This window comes from Lepisosteus platostomus, chromosome 5 (assembly GCF_059453375.1).
Source record: "Lepisosteus platostomus isolate fLepPlt1 chromosome 5, fLepPlt1.hap1, whole genome shotgun sequence".
Lineage (NCBI taxonomy): Eukaryota > Metazoa > Chordata > Actinopteri > Semionotiformes > Lepisosteidae > Lepisosteus > Lepisosteus platostomus.
The window spans coordinates 7,089,485-7,111,880 of NC_142615.1; the positions used below are offsets into that span (position 1 = coordinate 7,089,485).

Sequence of the window (22,396 nt, forward strand, 5' to 3'; positions counted from 1 at the left end):
GTCACATAAATGAATTGCACCATGGTGAGTTCAGCGCCACTACTAGTAATACCCCACCCCCATCTTAAATTTCTACGTGAGAAACATGTTTTCCAAATTTTTATCAGTTTTTAAAAATCATCACTTTTAAGCAGACAAAGCCTTTATGTGTCGCTCTGAATTTCTAATTGATTTATAATTTAAAGAAAATAGCGTTTTGTTCCACAATGGCGTGAAATTATCACGTCTTTCACTCTACGTCTCTCTAGTAGTAAAGCAGACCTTGCTAGGTGAGCATTTGCTCCGGTAAATTAGGTCACTTTTCATGTTAACTCACTTCTTCTAAACACAACATTTCCTGGTGCACGTTTTCTCCATGAAAAAAGACATTTTCCCTTACATGATTACTCGTTTCTTTTTTTTCATCAAAGAGTACAGAAAGAAGAAAGAAAGAAAGGAAAAGTGTCGAACTCTGTCGCCCGTGGGAGATGTCAAGCGCATTGGACATGAAAAGTGCCCGATAAAAGCCATTTCTGTACGTTTCTCTTAGTGTCGGGGCCCGAATGTAAAGGAGGCAACATGCTCAGCCAGCCGACTCAGCTTACTGAACGCAGGTGTCTCCGAGCGGTGTGTCCAAGCGGCAGTAAAAGAGGAGAATTCTGCCGGCGCCGTGGCTTAGTTGGTTAAAGCACCTGTCTAGTTAACGGGAAATCCTGGCTCCAAATCCCAGCAGTCCATCGCCTGTGTTGCACTAGACACCCTGTAGATAATCAAAAGCATATTAAGCTCCCTGGTAATGAAATTGGCGGATAAAAGCCATTTCACATCCTTTCTCAACTTGCTCAGTGAGCAGGCTCACTGCACACCGAACGAAGATATAACAGAGCAGTGTGTCCAACTGGCTGAAAAAGGGCAGTGCTTTGCCGGCGCTGTGGCTTAGTTGGTTAAAATGTCTATCTAGTAAACAGGAAATCCTGGGTTCAAATCCCAGCAGTGCCTTACTTCCTGTCTTCACCCTCAGTTTATTGTTACAGACAATATGCTTCTGCATTATGTTTAAATGAAGTTTTCATTTCGCTTTTGGCACAACTTGTTTTTCAAGAAATCCACACATTGCGAAAGATAAAATGCTCATCTTTCTTATCAGTGCAAAAGAATTACTGCCAGCTGGCAAGAAAATGACAATGATTTTTTTTTTTTTACTTTAGCCAAAAATCTGTGAATGTAGAAAAAATACAAAAAATGTCAGTTTCTATGGCACACTCAGTCAGGGTGTCCTTCAGTTAAACACAACGTTGGTAGATCAAACGCACCCAGAGACACACTTCGAATTAATCCGATCTAAACATTACCTTCTCTAAATGTGATTGAGTTTCTTTCCACGTCCTTAGACATCTTGATGTTTGCAGAGATTTTCAACTTTTGACACCAGTCAAACTACAAGTAAATAGTGGAGTACCTAAGTCAATATCATTTATATGTGAATATAAATGTAAACATCAATATTTCTGCTGTCTCCTGAGAAACACAAGTATAGAGTCAAAACACAATAAATAATGCTAAAAAGTTATTCAGTTAACACCCAGATGTGACAAAACACATTTAATACTTACATCCCCTTTAAATATGTATTTCCTTAATATCAGTTCTCTTCCCTCCCCAGGATACCTGCAAATTCACTATAGCATATTAAAAGCTGTGTGTAAGTCTTACATGTGTTCTGAGTAGTATAAAGCGACACCTTTCGTCAAACTTTTGACAGGTACCACGCCCCCTTTTCCAGCCAATGGGAGTCAGCGGTGGTTGGCTGTCCCGCCCCCTTGCCAGCCAATGGCGTGTTGTTATTTGTGCATGTCCCGCCCCCTCAGGAGCCAATGGTGTGTTGTTAAGGGTCGGAACTCCCGCCTTCCCCCCCGGCCAGTCGGTCCGGAGCCTCAGGGTCCCAAAGCCCAAAGACGGCGCATCCCTCGCTTTAGGTGTGTGAAAGTGTGTATTGGTTTGGAAGGGGACCATGTCTGCAGCGGGGTTGAGTGCGCTCTATTATAAACCTAGGGAATCGGGTAGTTACAGCGGCATGGAGAGTCTGGTGTGAGCTGCGAGATCCCGGGGTGTGAGCGGCGCCAGCCGCGGCCGGGTGGCCGAGTGGTTGTCCGGCCAGGCTGCTTATACGCTGCACAAGCCGTGTCTCAAAAGCAGCAGGGTTGTAAGCACACACACACTGACTGCGTAAAGTCTCACGGAAAGAACTCGCAGGACAAACACCATGTGAAATGTGAACCGATTTATTTCAACAGTAGGTGTTTTAAACACTGAAACAACGCAGCACACACGCGTTACCGGCTCCTGTTTGCATTCAACAATTAAATGTTGGTGCGGAAAATTAGTTCGGTACATGTAACCACCACCCCAACATTGCTGAGAAACTTTGAGGCATCTGAAAAAGCATTCATAACCCCCTTCCGCTCCCCATGTCTAAAGCCATGCGAACCACACTGGGCGATCCGATCTAGCAGAGCAAAAACATTTGCCTGCGTAATCAGCGGGATGGTGTTACCACAGGTTCTGTGCAAAACACACTGTATTTTGGAATACACACTGTAGGCTTCCCCTACACCCCAGGCTTCCATTTCTGATCTGAAAAAATCAGATCTGCAATAATTTCACTCAAGTTCTTGACATACACATCTATCTCTTTAACAAATTTAAGGATATTAGCATTCGACTCTTTGTTTTGCATATCAAGCTTTGTAGAGAGAAGTGTGTAAAGCACTCTTAGTAAGCATTCAGACGTATACATTCGAAATTCTTCACTCTTCGGACGATGGCACACCCGGGTCTGTAAAACAGAGTGAAATCTGTATTCACATTTTACATAGATCTTTTTTTTTGCGTCTGTAAAAATAAGAATAGTGTTTCTTTTGCAACGCATCAAAAGTCACATCTACTAATTTTTCATCCAGCTGTTCAAGTATGGTGTGTACATGCTCGTATGGGGAGCGGTCCTCAATTATATTTTTCAGCAACTGTTTTATGCACCGCTCAGTGTCATTTCTAATGGTGTACGAACCCAGACACCTGGCGGTGTACAGAACAGTCGATAAAATTCAGGCTAAACTATGAGACTTATAAATTTCTAAAGCGGCAAACATCACATCTTCAAACCCATCTGTGTAGCCGACAGACAGGCATGTGTGACCCCGCTGCCCAGGATGGTCAATCAAACAGGCCGGGCAGTCATCAACAAGGACCCTCTTTAAACAGTGTTTGAAGATGCAATAAACTACTGCTTTCACAATCTGGGACATAACATCGGGCTCATTAGGGACATCGTTAGCTAAACCTGGTTGGGCATCAGCTTTATTAACATTTGGCCGAACACACAAGCATAGACACGAAACATTCAGTTGTGCCGGTAGGCTGAAGATTGACCCGTCCACATCCTCTTTATTCTATTAAAGGAAAAAGAAAAGAAAGGCTTAAAAAACTTTTGAGCTAAGGTTTTTCCTTAATATTTACCATTTGTAGCGTGGTATCATCGTTAGCATCCGGCAGTTCTTCAACATCTGGTACCCCAGCTGAACTCACACCCCCGCTGCTGTCACAGGGTGCAGAGGGTGGGGTCGGGTTTTGCTAAAAAGAAGACCAAGTATTAAAATGACATACGTTAAGCACCGATACAACAATTCCACGATCAGAAAAAATATTTTAGCCGCCTACCTCTTCACTTTGTAGAGTAGCAGACCCCGTTGTTTCTCCACACAAAGAAGCCATCTCCGCAGCTCCTAACAAGGGGCGGTGTCTGACAGCTCCAAGGACGCGCTGCGACCCTGTCAGTCCGGAGCGTTTAAGAATATGCGCCAATGGTGTAACCACGCCTACATAACACAAGACATTTTTCAATTGGTTGTGATGCTTTAAAACGCATCACAACCAATGTTGTGATGACCCCCCCCCCTTGTTTTATCGAGAGCGAAAAGTATTCACATATCAGTTTAAAAGTTTTAAACTTTAAAAGTATTAACACACAACGCAAACACAAATGATGGGTTTGCCCAGAAAATAAATTTTAAACACACGGGGTTGGTCTTAAAGTTTTTAAAATAATGTAATAAGACACAGTTTATTTTTAATAACACATTCGCGACAGCTTTTTCGAAAGTTTGAGATAAATTTCCACACATCGCAAGCGTAAAAGTCTTTAAGGTATTAATAGGCAACAAATGATGGGGTGTTGTTCTTCATACTTTAACGGATTGGTCTTAAAGTTTTAAAATCACGTATTAGAGATAATTTGAGATGTTTTGGAGACATGCGGTGTGTGTGTGTGTGTGTGTGGGGGGGGGGGTTAGTTAAAGTGGCTTATGTACATCGAACACACAGAGCCCGTTAAAATCCAACACACGTTAACCACGGCCTGTGAGTTCAAGGTTGGCCCATATTTTCTGGATGGTTATGCTGTAATTGACAGAGTGCCGACAGCCTTTGAGTTCAACGGTTGCTTTTTTCACGGTTGTAGCGTTTGTTATTGTGAAAACGATTTTAATCCGCTGACAAACACTACTTTTGGCTGGTTGTACAGAAAGACGATGGTTAAAATTAATTTTCTCAAAATTAGAGGTTTTAACGTGCGTGTTTTGTGGGAGCATGAGTTCAGAGACATGCTTGTTGAAAATGGAGACTTGGGTAAATTTCTAACAGCTGCGCAGTTACCAGAGCCTCTGCAACCGCGCGATTCGCTTTTTCGGGGAGAACAAATGCTATTTGTTTGCATTACACAGCGCAGCCCGGTGAAAAAATTCATTACTATGATTTAACCAGTCTGTATCCGTTTGTGAACAAAACTAAAAAATACCCACTGGGGCATCCCCGAATAATATATAACAACTTTGGAGATTTAAAACGGTATTTCGGTTTAGCGAAGGTGAAAGTTTACCCACCCAGACGTTTGTACTTTCCAGTTCTTCCAACCAAAATTGACAAAAAACTGTTTTTCACGCTGTGTCGTACGTGTGCTGAAACAAAACAGACCACCCCCTGTGAGCACGGTGATGAAGATCGCGCCTTGACTGGTGTCTGGTGCACCCCCGAATTACAGAAGGCCTTAGACCTGGGGTATAGAGTGTGTAAAATTTACGAAATTTGGCATTTCGAAAAGGCCTCACACGATCTTTTTACCGACTACATCAAACTGCATCTGAAAGGGAAGCAGGAAGCTTCGGGGTTTCCAGAGTGGTGTACAGATGTCGAGAAACAACAAAGATATATCTGCGAATATTATGAAAAAGAGGGTGTCCGGCTGGACCCCGGCAACATTAAAAAGAATCCGGCCAAAAGACAGCTTTCAAAAATTGCCTTGAACAGTTTGTGGGGCAAGTATGGGCAAAGAGACAATTTACCACAGACCACCATTGTGAGAAACCCCGATGAATTGTTCAGGTACTTATTTACGCCATATCATGAGGTGTCAGCCTGCGAGTTTATCGATGAAAACACAGCCTGTGTTACGTGGAAACACACTAAACACCACTATACGGGCCATTCAAACACTAACATTTTCATCGCTAGCTTTACAACCGCCTGTGCCCGCTTGGAGTTATACAATCTGCTAAATGCTTTGCAAGGCCGTTGTCTGTACCACGACACAGATTCCATTATCTTTGTGAGCCGGGAGGGTGAGTGGAATCCGGAACTGGGCGACTACTTGGGTGTGTTGACCAGCGAAATCGATGCTGGTCAACACATCACCGAGTTTGTGTCAACAGGACCCAAGTCGTACGGGTACAAACTGTCTGGAGGGAAAGCCTGTTTAAAGGTAAAAGGCATTACGCTCAATGTGAACAATTGTGAAAAAGTTAACTTTGAGAGTCTGCGGGACTTGGTTTTTGACTATGGCGTTAACCCTTATGCAGAGTGCCGGGAATTTAAACACATTTCTATTCAACAGCCGATGATCGTGCGTGTTAAAAAGGATTGGCGCATTGAGACCCGGACCTTAAAGAAAACCCAGAAGGTGGTGTACGACAAGCGGGTGCTGCAAGAAAATTTGACATCGTTGCCCTACGGATATTAACACGATGGATGTCAGGTTAAAACACCCTTTTTCGTGCATTTTGTCCGGACCCTCGAATTGCGGTAAAAGTTATTTTATAAAACAGCTCTTGGAGAGCGGTGATACCGTTATGACTCGTAAACCCGAAAACATAGTCTGGTGTTACAGCTGCTGGCAACCTCTATACGACGAGTTGCTTGTGAAATTTCCATACATTCAGTTTATAGAAGGACTACCGACGTCGTTTTCCGACGACCAGCTACTGCCGCCGGGTAGAGTAAATTTGATTATAGTGGATGATTTGATGGAGTCTGCGTGTGAAAATAATGAGATAGAAAAAGCTTTTACCAAATACGTACACCACCGAAACCTCAGCATCATGTATATCGTCCAAAATGTGTTTTGTCAAGGCCGGAAAAGTAGAACCATCGCGTTAAATACAAAGTACATGGTGCTGTTTAAAAACCCTAGAGATAAACTACAGATTACAACCCTGTCCCGGCAGATGTACCCCGGTAAAGCCAATTTTTTTTTTGGAAGCGTTCGATGACGCTACTAAAAAACCTTTCGGTTACTTGTTGGTGGATTTAAATGCCGACACCCCAGATGACTATCGCTTGCGAACAGGTCTTTTCCCCCCAGATGTAGCCACGGCTTATGTGTTTAAAAAATCTAAAAGTCGGTGATCTCACAACCACCGACTCAGTCGAAAAAACACGTTCGGGGCGTCGTCATGTCTTCACGCGTTCGGAGAAACCTGACTCTCTTAAATTTTCTGGTAAAAGCCACCCCCAAACAGCGGAAAGCTATTCTCTGCGGGGCTACAAATGATCTTGTACAGGCCATAGCTGAAATCGTCTTGAATACCTTGAAAGGGAACATACCGTTATCTGCTAAGCAGTTTGGGACCCTGAAGAGAAAGCGTAAGCTTATAAAGACTTTGAGTCGAAAGGGTCTTTCTCTTAAAAGAAAGAGACTCTTGGTGAACCAGTCCGGTGGTTTTATCGGGGCCCTGTTGAGTATTGCAGTACCACTGATTACGGGGCTTCTACAACTTCGATAATGGAGCACGCTGAAAAAATCTACCTGGTACCTCAGAAACAGCTCGATCGACTCCGAGAGCGGTCTGGGTTCGAAAGCGATGTAAGAAAAATAACCGCCCGTCGCCTGGATGATGAAATGCGTGACATTCTGCAGAACTCGCATCTGGCCGAATATGAAAAAGTGAAATTGTACAGCCAGGTGTTGCAACGGTATTTGACATTAGTACGCCAGGAGACTTCCGAAAAGGGGACATTAACCGTTGTACTACCGGAAAATGCACCCACCGAACTATCACGTACGTTCGCGCAACCGCCGTCATCGAGCGAGGCTGACTTTGAGTATATTTTGGACAGCGTGTCTCAGAGGTTCCGGAGAAATGCCGAGATATTGTTAAAGACCATGGCCCGCAATGAACCACTAATAGCCTGGAATGAAAAGGGGGAATTTGTGTACAAGGGGGCACCCGTTGAGGGCTCTCACATGATTGATCTTGTCAGGGCTCTCACGCAGCAGCAAGCAGTTGCTGGCGGTAAGAAGCCAAAAGGTTGGGATGTGTTCATGGAGGCTATGGCTGAAATCAACGTGCCGGGCACCTTGCTAGCCAACGCTGGTAACCGAGAGCTACTTGAAAAATTCAAGGCTGCCCCGCCGGGGTGTGCCGCGTCGGCCAAAACTTTAAAACAACCGGTAGAGTTGTCGACGGTCGACCCGGTCTCTAAGATAACCGCTGAAAGGAGACGATCATTAATACCTAGACCCACATGGCTGTCTTTGTAACATTTTTTTCTCTGGGTCTGTGTGTTTGTGTTAAATGACTTGAAATGTATATTAAAAAGCGTGCGCAATATGTTTAAAAATGGTTTGTCTGTAACATGTATTAAAAAAAGCTTGAGCGCTGTAACAGCGAATGTATAATAAAAATATTGTGTTGATTTTCATCCATGTTTTGTGTTCTTTTTAAATAATAACCACACAGACGTCGAAATGGTTCGATTTCATTTTTATTTTAGACGACCGATTAACATTTATGACATGTTTTAAATTGTCGTAAACACCCGCATAATTGAACATTCGTATTTTCAAAGGGCTTGAAAGGGTACAGGGGTCTCCGTCTCACGACACGACGTCGGTTTTTCAGAAACATTTCCACCATGCGGTCATTCTGGATTGCATCCGTAGAATAAAGTTCTAAAATGTTTCTAAAAGATAAACCTTTACATCTATGGTATAGAAAAAAGACGCAGTGTAGACCGCAGGTCACTGCAAAAGAATCTTGCAATTATCTGTTATTGTAAAATATGGAGTTAGCATTTCTGTTTAAGAAATCATTAATGTTCTTGGGAAAGAAAAAGGCTTGGGGTGAAAATCCGTAGGAGTCGAAAAATTCTGCGCCCTCGTCGTCGGGTAAGTAAATAGCCAGCCAGTGTTCACCGGGGCGGTCGTGTGGGTGAGTATTAACTATTAAACTCAGAGGGCGCCGCGCCAGTCTCTCGCTCGGTAGGGCATCACTGGGGAACACGCCTAGAAAACTGTCTCGGGTATAGCGGTCTCGGGTTAGAATGTCTTCCAGCTGTTTGGTGTTCATCTTTATGTGCAGGTTGTGTGGTCTCCAAGTGCTTTTTAGCTGAAGTCGTAAATGACTTGACGTCTCATATCCAGCTCTATCACGTTGTCGAACAGCGCGTACACAACCATGTTAACTGTAGTGGGTAGCGGGAGCGCGAAGCGTATTTCAGCTCTCAGATTACCCGTTTTGATAAGTGAATAATGTCCTGTGCACTCGTCGTCGGGGCTGAGGTTGAAAGCGAACAATGTGTAACCGCGCGCGTACTCCTCGCGGTCCACCAGAACTGGTTTGTCTTTCAGACGCTTCCCGGCTGTTTCCACCAGATTAAAATATTCACGGACGCAATGTCCATTCTGGAAGTCTGGTTGAAGCGGTTTAGTGGGGATTTGTTCCCCGTCCGCGTAGAGAGCCAGAAAGTTAACGTTGTAGTGTTTAAAATTGAAGGGGTTTTGGGTAAAACTGCCGCTGAATGCCGCGTTGTCCACAAACCCCAAAATGACCACTTTGGGTAACTGCCCGAGAAAGAGGTTTTCTTGGTTACACACACGGCTCCCTGCTGGCAGGCTGAAGACTTTCATCTGTACGCGGTCTATGGGGTATTTAGCGTTGGCCGTCAGGAGTGCTTCGGCGTGTCCCAGTCTGACCCCGGGTGACACTCTGACTCTTTTCACAAACAAAGATGCAGAGAGTACGCTCAGTTTGTGTTCTCCGGCGTTGTTCATTAAGCAGAAAGCATCTCTGTTTCGCGTGAGTTTTATTTTCAGGTCTACGCCATTCAGAAGTAGTTTGTCCTGAAAAAACAGGTCAGCGTGAATGTGACCCAGGAGCTCCAGTTTTCGGCTTTGCGCCGTGTATGATGCTCTTTTTCGGAACCCCTGATTGGGACCATCCAAAATTGTGGACTCGTGTTCCCCGGCTGTGTCTTTGTAAAAGAGACCTGTTGAATACTGCGTCTTCAGCGTCTCTTCACTGTAGTTCAGGACCGACTCTATAAAGGCTCTGTAAGGATAGCAGTTGTTGCTCTGGCTGATCAATCGGTCTCCTACGGTGATGTCAACCTGGCTGAAGATGGCAGCGATGGGGTAGTTCACCAGGCTCACACGGGCTGCCGCATCAATGTCCCGACCGTCTGCTTCCGTTATTTTACAGGTCAAATAGAGCAGCGTGTTGTTTAAATCTAAATAATCTTCACCGTTGCCTGCGACGTAGAACTCCAGAGGTGCGTTTTCCGTGAGGGCCGTGAGGGGTGGAACTTCTATGTAAAAGCTTTTCTCGACGCTTGTTTGGGTAGGTGCTAATTGAAATATGTCCAGCTCCGACTTGGCGCATTCTGCAGACCCGCCGTGAACAAAAGCCATGTTTAAAATATGTCTCGTTTCGTGTCGCGTTGATTGCGGTGTGTCACGCTCTTCTTGGTCGACCTGAAGCTTCTATGAGTTGCCTGTCTGCGCTTAGCCGTTCTTTTATCAGGTTTCGGCGGCCCCCGACGGTGGGATGATGACGTCTGTCTTTTTCTACTGACACCCCTGCGGATGTATGCTAGACCCGAACCTTCCTGCTGATGTGCAGCCACCTTAGACATGACCGCGCTTGTAACGTTGCCGACCACGTCTTTGGCGATGTTTTTAGCTGCCGATGCCATGTGCGGCTTAGCTATTTCAAACCCGCGTTTCAGAAAAGGCACGGCTTTTCTAAATAGCGCTCTGAAAATACCCCCGATACCAGCGCCGTACTGAACCGGTAGCCCTGAAAATCCTGGTAATCCATAACCAGCCTGTTGTTTGTAGTAGTGCGTATACAGAGAAGGATCCCCTAGCTCTTGATGACCGTCATCCTTTTAGATGTTTGACGCTTTCACAGGTCTGAAATGCAGCTTGACGATGACCTTTCCAAATGCAAATGACACGTGTTCGTTTTGATCCGTCTTTATTTCAATAGTGATGTTGTTAAAATGGTCGATGCTCACCTGCACGTAATGGGGTTTGTCGTACAATACTGTGACGAATTCACCATCCACGCCTCTGAAGGGCACACAACGCAAAAGCGGTGCGTAGACGTTGCCTACTAACTGGTGTTCTATGATATCGGTGTATATATACATGGTGTTAAATCCGCCAGTCATATCGACGGGGTGCGGTGATTTTACACCCGCTACACCCGAATTGAAACCCAACATCCGCGCTAGGCGATTACGCAGCTGCATAACAAACCGTTTATCACTAACAATCCTTACCGACCGGCTAATGGGGTTGTATTTAAGACTTACAGCCGATAACTTGGATTTTTCAGCAGCCCGTTTCATTTCATGCAAGAGCTGCTCGATGTTGCCGTAGTACCCTCTCGGTAAGGTACAGCTCCAGATAGTCTTGAGCTCCTCGCTGATGAACAGAAAAACTTTGTCTTCATCAAAAGTGTTTAGTGTATTCGGATAGTGTAGTTCGACCAGGCCCACTTCCCAGCCCCCGTCCAGGTCAATCGCCTTTGCCAGATGCTCTGTGAAACAGGCGTTAGTGTTCTTTGGAAACATCTTTGAGGATGAATTACTGGCCAGCGTCACATAGAAACCATTGGGGTTCATTTTTCACCACCTCTATATGTCTCGGACCTCAGAAGCCTTCACCCAACTATTGAATTTATCGCTCCAGCCACGCCACTTTACCAAAAGCTGTTTGTTTTTGCCACGACCCCTGGTTGCTAAAATCGTTTGGATGCGGTAGACGTTCTCAACATCCGGGTTTATCTTCTGTAGCTCTTCGGCATAGAAGGAACCCTTAATATTGTCGCCTGCGTAGTCCTGCAGTTTGTAATAGGGTCTCAGAGCCGCGGACCGCTCTTTGACAATGAAAATTTCATCTGTGAAGGTCTGTTCATATCCCTTCTCAAACACTCCCTTTATTTTGGACACCCGCACGCGATCACCCACATTAAATGAAAACTTTGACGGTTTTCTCTTAAAGTGCGCGTCATAGACCGTTCTCCACACCTCAAGGGAGTTGTCGGGCGTAACAGAAGCCGGGGTTCGTTTAATAGTCGTGTGGTAACTATGGTTATAAGCGTAAATAAGATCTGAAAGGACGTCGATATAACGAAAGGTGTTTTTGTGTGTCGGGTACCTCCACATTTTTGTTTTAATAGTTCTGTTAAACCTCTCGACCACACTAGCCTTCACATCGCTGGCCGTATTGAAATGTTCAATATTCTCACGTTTGAGAAAATTTTGGAGGGTCCTGTTAAGAAATTCTTTACCCTCGTCCGTTTGTAGCTTTTTAGGAGCACGCCCCTCTTGCAGTATATTTCGGAAAGCGCCTGTCACGGCCCCACCAGTCTTGGTTTTCAGCGGCACGGCCCAAGCGTATTTAGACAGCATGTCTATACACATTAAGATGTAACAGAAACCGTCGTTGAACGCGTGGTGTTCTCTCATGTCCACCAAGTCGGCCTGCCACTGCCAGTCCATTTCGGACACCAGCGTCCTGTTTCTCTTAAAACGTACGCGCGCCGGCTTGTGCAGCGTATAAGCAGCCTGGCCGGACAGCCACTCGACCACCCGGCCACGGCTGGCGCCGCGCACACCCCGGGATCTCGCGGCCCGCAACAGACCCCCTGCGCCGCCGTAACTGCCCAATTTCCTAGGGTTATAATAGAGCACACTCAACCCCGCGGCAGACATGCTCCCCATTCCGAACCAATACACACTCGCACACACCCAGGGATGCGCCGGCTGGGGGCTTTGGGACCCCGAGGCGCCGGGGCGACCGGCCGGTGGGGGTTCCGAACCACACCATTGGCTCCTGAGGGGGCGGGACATGCACAAATAACAACACGCCATTGGATGGCTGGGGGGCGGGACAACCAAACACCGCGGACGACCATTGGATGGAAAAGGGGGCGTGGTACCTGTCAAAAGTTTGACGAAAGGTGTCGCTTTATACTACTAACACGCAAGAGAGTTGTCACTCAGAGTGTCGAAGGGTCGATGTATACTGGGGCTCAGTTGAAATGCAACGTCAGGACTTTTCCGAATTATGTCACACGAAGAGAGCACAGCCCTTTCCGCCCTGCCGCGTGTGTCTCGGTAACTCGCTGTGATCGTATAGTGGTCAGTACTTTGCGTTGTGGCCGCAACAACCCCGGTTCGAATCCGGGTCACGGCAGAATAGGGGCGTCTGCTTTTACTACTCGCACGAATTAAGGCAAAAAAAAAGCCAATCGATGTGAACGAACGGCGCTTTACAGAGGAGTACTGCCTGACTGGATCGTTGATGAACGACAGAGGCCACTCCGACCTCTTCTCGGTTTTCTTCAATGACTTACTAAGGATCTTCTTCACATTCGCCCATGCAGGGGAAGCCAGTTACACCAAAGCAAACGCAGGAAAGTGCATTTCAAGCAGAGACCAGGAGGGACTTGTTTACACCGAGAGTGGGCGGAGAATGGAACAATGTGCCCAGCCCTGTTGCTGGAGCCGATTCTTGATGAGCTCTTGGGCTCACTAAGAGGCCCCCGCTGGATCCTAATCTTTCTGTTGTTCTTGCAGGTCCTGCGCTGCTTTTGAGCCGACAGAGCTCGTCCTGGTCTGTCGGCACAGCCCAATTGCAAATGATCGGCTCCGCGTACAAAAGGAACGTGCGTTTGGTACAAGAGTGCACGAAGGCACCGGAAATACATTGGGAACAAATGAGCTGTCGCTCAAGACCTCTGTGAAGTACAGGAGCGTGCAAAACGAGGCTGTTTCCGCCCGGTCTCGGACCGGGGACCTTTCGCGTGTTAGGCGAACGTGATAGCCGCTACACTACGGAAACCTGCAGGGACCGCTGCTGGTGTCTCGCTTGCGTTTCGGGCTGAGAAAGGGACGCGTCACTTTAGGCAGGGGGCGCTGGAGAGAGGAACAAAGGGCACGATGAAACAAAATGCCGAAACCCGGGATCGAACCAGGGACCTTTAGATCTTCAGTCTAACGCTCTCCCAGCTGAGCTATTTCAGCAGTGCGCAAAGCCCACAGCCACCTGCTCCAGCCTTCCTGTGTTGTGGCATGAGCGCACCAAGAGTAGCGGGAGAGTGTTGCAGGAACGTCACTCAGAAGGAAAGCCACCCAGCTGCGCCCTCTGAGCTCTGTCCAGCGCATCTTCCTCGCATGGACTCCTGCCTGCGACGGGCAGGAAACAATTAGCAAGAACAGAACGACACCCCATGGGTGTCTCATGACCGCACCTTAGGTTGTGACACGTGCAGGTGTGAGGGGTTGCCGGGCTTCTTTGGAGCAGAGCTTGGGCGGAGGGGGGGCGGGAAAGCAGACAAAGAGGTGACACCTCAAGGTCTGCACGATCACAGCTCTCCGCCGCCCCAGGCTTCCGCTCGATAAGCTACTGGACACACCCGCCCCTCCTCACACAGACCGTGGAAAAGCCCCCGAGTGGGAGGGCTCTCTCTTCCTCCCAGGAGCTCTTGGACACGACGCACAGACAGGGCGCGGGGAGCCGCCGCCTGCAAACACGGCTCCAGGCAGGACTCCACTCCACAGGAGCCGCAGAGCAGAGGAGATGAGGGCAGCTTAGCTCCTGTGCAGAGACCTGAGCTGTTGTTGCTGTGGATGCTGTCTTTTCTGCACTCGGGGTAGGAGTGAATTGAGTTGCCCTTAGAAATGAAGCAGAGCACTTCAACGGCACGGGTGTGTGTGTGTGTGTGCGCCCTGGTGATTCTGGGAGACAGATCGAACCTGGGCTAAAAGAGAGGGGGCTTAGCCCTCTTCCATTTGCTAGTTCAAAGTTGTACAACCCATTTGTATCTGCTAGGCGGCGCAGTCGTCGTGCACAAAGAACACTTTGAAAAGCGTCAAAGGCAAGTCATTCCGAGTTGGTCGTTTGTGTTTTCCGTTCAGACGCGAAATGCTGAAATGATCTCTCGGCTCCTCGGTTGTCATTTCTGCTCCGTAAAGGGATCACAGCACGCGTCGGCTTCCAGCATGCTGGGTCGGGACACGATGCCGGGGGTTGGAGAGAGTGATGTCTTCCTCGTTAGTATAGTGGCAAGTATCCCCGCCTGTCACGCGGGAGACCGGGGTTCGATTCCCCGACGGGGAGTAGCTTTTCTTTCACCTCCTTAGAGAAATGACTGCCTTTCACTTCTCTGTTTTCTTTCACAGCGTCGTGCACCTTTTCATTGCTCCCCCTTTCAGAGCCTCCGCACGGCACACGACTCGACATCAGGAAGCACATTGAAGTGAAAGCAGGAAGTGCTGCGACATGCACTGTGCAGATCCCGCCACACTAAGAGGTGAGTGGGTCTGTTCGATGCACAAAGAACGCTTTGAGAAGCGTCAAAGGCAAGTCATTCCGAGTTGGTCGTTTGTGTTTTCCGTTCAGACGCGAAATGCTGAAATGATCTCTCGGCTCCTCGGTTGTCATTTCTGCTCCGTAAAGGAATCACAGCACGCGTCGGCTTCCAGCACGGTGGGTCGGGACACGATGCCGGGGGTCGGAGAGAGCGATGTCTTCCTCGTTAGTATAGGACCTGTCACCTGTCCCCACCTGTCACGCGGGAGACTGGGGTACATCAGGACGCGCCTTGAAGTGAAAGCAGGATGCGCTGTGACATGCACTGTGCAGATCCCGCCACACTAAGAGGTGGGTCCAGTGGGTCTGTTCGATCACAGCGCTAGGCGAATCCCCAATCCCCTTTTGTGCCTGGCGACAAAAGATGTCTGTTTCCGCCCGGTTTCGAACCGGGGACCTTTCGCGTGTGAGGCGAACGTGATAACCACTACACTACGGAAACGGTGGTAAGGCGTGCCCAGCGGCCCAGCGCTGAGCTTCGCCAATGCGATTCAGCTGCTTCCAGTGCCTTTATTGGAGTGCGCTGATGGACCGTGCTCTCTCTCCAGAGACCAGCACGCCTGTCATGGACGGAGCAGGAAAGGCGGCACCACATTCTACAGCCCTCTCCACGCAATCGACGAAATCGGGCTACTGAAGTGGAGAAAATCGCCTCTCCAGAAAGTGCAAATATCATCTTGGAGACTATAAATCCTATTGCCGAAGGTCAGCCCTGTCTACCAGAGTAACCCTCCCACAGCGATGATCAGCTCGTCTCACACGCGAGAAGTTTCGGTTGGAAACAAGCGCCCCCTCTTTATGCACGTTTTGCACGTTCGAGTAGTTTTAATGCGGCTCTTTCGTACACGGTGCTGATCTTTTGGAAAGCAGGAGGCAAAACCGAGTCGAACCGCCTGGGTGAAAACCAGGAACCCTAACCGCTAGACTATATGGCAGCGAACAACCATGCTGTTCCCGGCATCATGCAAGCAAACTACATAAATATGAGAAAACACGCAAGAGAGTTGTCACTCAGAGTGTCAAAGGGTCGATGTATACTGGGGCTCAGTTGAAATGCAACGTCAGGACTTTTCCGAATTATGTCACACGAAGAGAGCACAGCCCTTTCCGCCCTGCCGCGTGTGTCTCGGTAACTCGCTGTGATCGTATAGTGGTCAGTACTTTGCGTTGTGGCCGCAACAACCCCGGTTCGAATCCGGGTCACGGCAGAATAGGGGCGTCTGCTTTTACTACTCGCACAAATGAAGGCAAAAAAAAAGCCAATCGATGTGAACGAACGGCGCTTTACAGAGGAGTACTGCCCGACTGGATCGTTGATGAACGACAGAGGCCACTCCGACCTCTTCTCGGTTTTCTTTAATGACTTACTAAGGATCTTCTTCACATTCGCCCATGCAGGGGAAGCCAGTTACACCAAAGCAAACGCAGGAAAGTGCATTTCAAGCAGAGACCAGGAGGGACTTGTTTACACCGAGAGTGGGCGGAGAATGGAACAATGCGCCCAGCCCTGTTTCTGGAGCCGATTCTTGATGAGCTCTTGGGCTCACTAAGAGGCCCCCGCTGGATCCTAATCTTTCTGTTGTTCTTGCAGGTCCTGCGCTGCTTTTGAGCCGACAGAGCTCGTCCTGGTCTGTCGGCACAGCCCAATTGCAAATGATCGGCTCCGCGTACAGAAGGAACGTGCGTTTGGTACAAGAGTGCACGAAGGCACCGGAAGAAATGAGCGGTCGCTCAAGACCTCTGTGAAGTACAGGAGCGTGCAAAACGAGGCTGTTTCCACCCGGTCTCGAACCGGGGACCTTTCGCGTGTTAGGCGAACGTGATAGCCGCTACACTACGGAAACCTGAAGGGACCGTTGCTGGTGTCTCGCTTGCGTTTCGGGCTGAGAAAGGGACGCGTCACTTTAGGCAGGGGGCGCTGGAGAGAGGAACAAAGGGCGCGATGAAACAAAATACCGAAACCCGGGATCTTTAGATCTTCAGTCTAACGCTCTCCCAACTGAGCTATTTCGGCGGTGCGCAAAGCCCACAGCCACCTGCTCCAGCCTTCCTGTGTTGTGGCATGAGCGCACCAAGAGTAGCGGGAGAGTGTTGCAGGAACGTCACTCAGAAGGAAAGCCACCCAGCTGCGCCCTCTGAGCTCTGTCCAGCTTATCTTCCTCGCATGGACTCCTGCCTGCGACGGGCAGGAAACAATAAGCAAGAACAGAACGACACCCCATGGGTGTCTCATGACCGCACCTTAGGTTGTGACAAGTGCAGGTGTGAGGGGTTGCCGGGATACTTTGGAGCAGAGTTTGGGCGGAGGGGGGGCGGGAAAGCAGACAAAGAGGTGACACCTCAAGGTCTGCACCATCACAGCTCTCCGCCGCCCCAGGCTTCCGCTCGATAAGCTACTGGACACACCCGCCCCTCCTCACACAGACCGTGGAAAAGCCCCCGAGTGGGAGGGCTCTCTCTTCCTCCCAGGAGCTCTTGGACACGACGCACAGACAGGGCGCGGGGAGCCGCAGCCTGCAAACACGGCTCCAGGCAGGACTCCACTCCGCAGGAGCCGCAGAGCAGAGGAGATGAGGGCAGCTTAGCTCCTGTGCAGAGACCTGAGCTGTTGTTGCTGTGGATGCTGTCTTTTCTGCACTCGGGGTAGGACATCAGGAAGCACATTGAAGCGCTGCGACATGCACTGTACAGATCCCGCCACTACTGGGCCCGATTTCCCCGGATCGAAACCGGGCGGAAACAGGCCCGTTTCGTTTGTTGCCACGCACACTGTTTAGGGATTCGCCTAGCGCTGTGATCGAACAGACCCACTCACCTCTTAGTGTGGCGGGTCTGCACAGTGGATGTCGCAGCGCATCCTGCTTTCACTTCAATGCATGTCCTGATGAACCCTGGTCTCCCGGGTGACAGGTGGGGATACTTGCCACTATACTAACGAGGAAGACATCGCTCTCTGCTTAGTGTGCAAAACACTTACTTGCAGCATTGTGGGTGCTGTGGTTTAAATGCTATTGGTTTGTGAACAGAATACCCCTATCCCAGTACATTGTGCCACATTAAATAAACACACGAGAAAAAGAGATTCAGAACGCAAAGCTGTGTCAGTGTTCTGTGTAAAAAATCGGTTTGAACATCATGGGAGCTGTGTTTAATAAGCTGCTGAGTAAAGAATATTTTAATCTTCTTGCTGTCAGTAGTATTTTGCATATAGTTGACTCTTACCTGAATGAAAACAGGACGTAAAGGAAGGGTTTCAGAATTCAGACAAAGCTTTATTCCCGTGCTTACAGTCTGGGTAATTGGAGACTGCACAGTTATGCTTCCTATGGTCATATACGGGTTTTTCGCATGAAGCCGTATTGAACAGTATTTCTCGCGTTGTGAACTTGTGTATACAGCGGTCCCCCGGGTTCCAGTTAGTGCGTAATTACTCATCGATGAAAAACCGGAGGTTTAAAAAAAGATAATTAGCTCACTGATACTTTGATGTAGAGGCTGTGGAAATATCCACGTCGTGGTCTTTAAAATGCATTTGGTTTGAAGGCGTTCTGTGCTTCCGTTGCGAAGATATGGACAAAAGAATATTCGTGCTTGGTCCAAAAAAATGTAATATAAACGAAAAAGTAAAGGCTGAGAAAGCATTCACAATGTATTTTATGCACAAAGCAAGTATTCTCGCGATTCTAAGAGGTTTCGTGTAAACGCTACAGGCGTGCCAAAATCGTTTTCGAACTTCAAGCTAACTTTACCCCGGTCTGGTACCATAGGTCACGTACAGTAGCTTAAAATCCCAATCATGTTTTTTTTCCTATCTTGTGGTACATAACGTACCATTTCGGACTATCACAAAGGGCTTGATTTCGTTAAATGCATGTATTCATTTCCTTTCTGGAAAACTTGTATTTCAAGAAATTCACACAGCTTGCGAGAAATTAAATTCAATTCTTGATTATCAGTGCAGAAGAAATATTGCCAGCTGGCAAAAAAATATTTTTTTTTAACCGGAAAGTTGTGATGTGAGACACGAATCCACCATTCCGTCTGTGTGGCGCATTCGGTTGTTAACTGAAAAGTCGGTGGTTTGAGTCCACCAAAGGACGGGTTTCTGTTGCGATGTAAACATTGTCTTCGCAAAGGTCGATTGGATTTCTCAGCGAAACTTTTACCATTTTAATATTTGCAGGAAATGCGAGTGCTTAACACGTGTCAGAATCACCGGGAAATGTCCAGTTACTGTATGCCCAACATCGCAACTCCCCAGAAAACCATATTCACCCAAGAAAAGAGTTGAAGGATCTGATGAGGTTAGTTATGAAAGTTATGAAAGGAAGTTGATGTGGAGCTGTTAGCCGTAAAAACTCCTTAATGTCCTTAATGTCTTTGATGTCATCAGCGATAAACTGCATTCAGCAAAGATAAAAAGAAAATTATCTTTGCTTACTGCCCTGTCTTTCGGACACCTGAAGAAGGCTCCACAGCCGAAACATTGTGATTCTTTTCTTCTCTTTTCAGCTGGAATAGTCCTTTACTTGTTCCTTTGCAGCCTACGCATGCTGACGCAGCTACCCACCCGATATCTAACATTCTATAATCACAACTATGAATGTCCACTTTGGGTATTTTTTCCATGATTATTTATTATTATTATTTATTCTGTCATTGAAGCATATTTTATGTCATACTGAAGTGTCATAATCACTGAAAAAATATTTTTTTTCATTTAGAAAGTAAGAAAATGATAAATCACTAGGAATTGCATTTAGCCTGTTCTGATCTAGATTTTCTATATACTTTAACATGCCATGTTCACAATGTCACAACTCATAAATGAAACAGTGAAGTGTTGTAATTACAAATGTACATAGTGCCGGGACATTGAGATGTTTTGGTAATGAGTAAGGAGGGACATGCAATGTTCACAGGGTCAAATTTATAAAACGCTACAGTAAAATTTCTTGTATTTCGGGATTATGAGAGCCTGTTACATTTTGTCTCACACCTCAGTGTCAGAATTTTGAGACATTTTTATAACCAGGGGTAGGTTCATAGCAATAAGCAGAAAGTGTGATCATCCTTTGCTCATCCTCGGTTAACCATATATTCTCATATGTCATGTTCTGAATGTCCCATTTAAAACTGCTACATTAAAATTAAGACTTTTTATGATCAGAAGGCAAGGTTGTGGTAAATATGCATAAAGTGCAAGTGAACTTATGTTTTGCCTTTGTCTTGTTATTGTGAGTTTTGAAAATTGGTTTTCGATTTTCTGAAATGTGTTTCACACAAAAATGCAATTTGGATGGTCACTACTTATATATTCCCCTTAATTGAGGATATGTACAGTAATCCATCCCGATTAGTACTTTTAAAAATTACTGTAGAGAGCCATCAGAAAGGGAATGAAAACTTGCATTAAACAAAATCAAGCTGCATGTAATCATCCATAGTGATACATTTTGTAAGACAAGACAGGAAGAAAGACACTGGTGGGATTTGAACGCAGAATCTCCTGTTTAATAGGAAAACCCTTTAACCAAATCAGCCAAGATGCTGTCAGAGTATTAACATCATGTCTGCATCAGTGATTACAGCTGACTATCGCTGGAGGACAGTTCACTGTGAACAAGTCAGCCTGCATAATGAGGGGGAAGAGACTGACCTCTGTGATGCACTATAGAGTTACACTAACCTTCTATCCAACTGTTCTATGCTGCATTCTACCCTAGTGGTAAATATTGGTTTCCGTGCGTGTAATATTCCTTTTTTTGTCAAATATTATCAAGCACAAATTTTGCTGTTGAAAATAAGCCTAGTGGTTTTCAATGTTGTGATCCTTTTCCCCCAGTGTCACCCAAATTGATACATTGTGCTTTGGCAATTCTTCAGGCTATATTTTTTAGAGGAGCTCAGTTGAATTAGTTTGCGTATATATAGTATTTATTTTCCCCTTAATCCTTTAAAACATATTACATTTTCAAAACATTGTATCTTTCTTCCTACTAATTGTAGCGGCAATGCTTGTTAATAAGACAGAATTAAGTGTTGCTGTGCTTTCCCAAATGAGGCCCCATCTCTCTCTTCAAGCTATTCATGCAGGCTGATTTAAAGATGTTTTCTTTTGATAAGGGACAGCTCCCAAATGGGGATGCATTTAGCTAAGCCTAGCTATCATGATCAATGGGCATCCATTGGCGCCTATCTGTCTAGGGAGTGCCAGATGAACATCTGGACTGCATTCCTAAGTGTCAGGAGTAAGTGACTCATATCTCATCTTGATCAACCAATCAGGGACTGGTAGGGCTGAGTAACCCACGTGGGATTCTGATGCCCATGGAACTTTCAGCCAATGAACAAGCTGAAGTTCCTCCAGGTAAAAACAGGCAACACAGAGCTCCAAGACTATTCCAAAGGGAATTCAAAGGAGAATTCCAGGGGTGTGAGACAATTCCAGGGTGGGACGGCCCAGGAGCAGAAAGGCTCCCAAGGGCAGGACATTCTCGCAGCACGCCTCCTGACCATTCTGAGACTCAGCCCGGACAACCACGGAATGGCCAGTGTGTCTGAGTGCCAGAACTTTCCTTTGTTCTAAGAGTCTAGAGCGGAGGTTGCCAGAGAGTAACCAGCAGCAGGCCTCGTGAACAGGTCGGAGCTGTGGACAGCTGAACCACTATTCAGAACTAGCTCTTCATCAGGAACGAAACGGTCCTCTTCCTGACTTGCTGGGACTCACAGTCATCTTTTCTCCTGTGTGCAAACTTTGCTAGTTAAAGCCAACACTAACTAGCCGGTCAGTGAGCATCAGCAGTGCACCGTCGCAAGCAGCACAGCACAGCCTGGCCCCTAGCCAGACAGCACGGATTGGACAGCAACAGCCTGCAACTGTTTCTTTGTGCCCGCAGGAGATCTGAATCCCCAGTGATTGGATGAGTATTCAACTTCAATGCATTACAGCTTGAGAATTCAATTGTTATCCCAACCAGTTGATATTAATTTAATTCCTAAGAGTTATGTTCTTGTTTTGAGTATCTAATGTAGAAGTTGTAACCAAGTTCAATTACAAAATGGTCTAAATGAATGATATATACTGTATGGGTGACAGGGCCTTCTGCTGTTATGCCCCCAACCTCTGGAACTCACTACCCAAGGATAGCAGAGTCACCTTGCCTAAACTAAAATTCAGATTCAACACCTTGTTCTGTAGAAGAGCCTTTACTTAACTGGTTCTATTCTTCACCCCTCTGCTTCTACTTTTCTCCTCAGTCTATTGGAATTGTTTTATCCTGTGTATTTTAATTGGCATTCTATCACGTGCTTTGAGAAGCCACCTTCAGAACCATTATATAAAATAGTTTGTTCTAAATCCTTGAAACTTTAACAGGGCACTGCAGTAGGGCTAAAAATTGACAGCCTTAGTGGGCCATCATG

At 46.8% G+C, this 22,396-nt stretch overlaps 6 non-coding genes across 6 annotated transcripts; 3 read left to right on the forward strand and 3 right to left on the reverse strand.

The window, feature by feature from the left end:
• The first annotated feature begins 12,721 nt into the window (after nucleotides 1-12,721).
• Nucleotides 12,722-12,793, forward strand: trnah-gug (transfer RNA histidin (anticodon GUG)). Its single transcript has one exon. It is a non-coding gene; the product is annotated as a tRNA-His (tRNA).
• Nucleotides 12,794-13,550: 757 nt separating this feature from the next.
• On the reverse strand, nucleotides 13,551-13,623 carry trnaf-gaa (transfer RNA phenylalanine (anticodon GAA)). Its single transcript has one exon. It is a non-coding gene; the product is annotated as a tRNA-Phe (tRNA).
• A 1,024-nt stretch (nucleotides 13,624-14,647) lies between these two features.
• On the forward strand, nucleotides 14,648-14,719 carry trnad-guc (transfer RNA aspartic acid (anticodon GUC)). The gene has a single exon. It is a non-coding gene; the product is annotated as a tRNA-Asp (tRNA).
• A 621-nt stretch (nucleotides 14,720-15,340) lies between these two features.
• Nucleotides 15,341-15,413, reverse strand: trnav-cac (transfer RNA valine (anticodon CAC)). Its single transcript has one exon. It is a non-coding gene; the product is annotated as a tRNA-Val (tRNA).
• Nucleotides 15,414-16,107: 694 nt separating this feature from the next.
• On the forward strand, nucleotides 16,108-16,179 carry trnah-gug (transfer RNA histidin (anticodon GUG)). Its single transcript has one exon. It is a non-coding gene; the product is annotated as a tRNA-His (tRNA).
• A 563-nt stretch (nucleotides 16,180-16,742) lies between these two features.
• trnav-aac (transfer RNA valine (anticodon AAC)) lies at nucleotides 16,743-16,815 on the reverse strand. The gene has a single exon. It is a non-coding gene; the product is annotated as a tRNA-Val (tRNA).
• Between the last annotated feature and the right edge of the window lie 5,581 nt (nucleotides 16,816-22,396).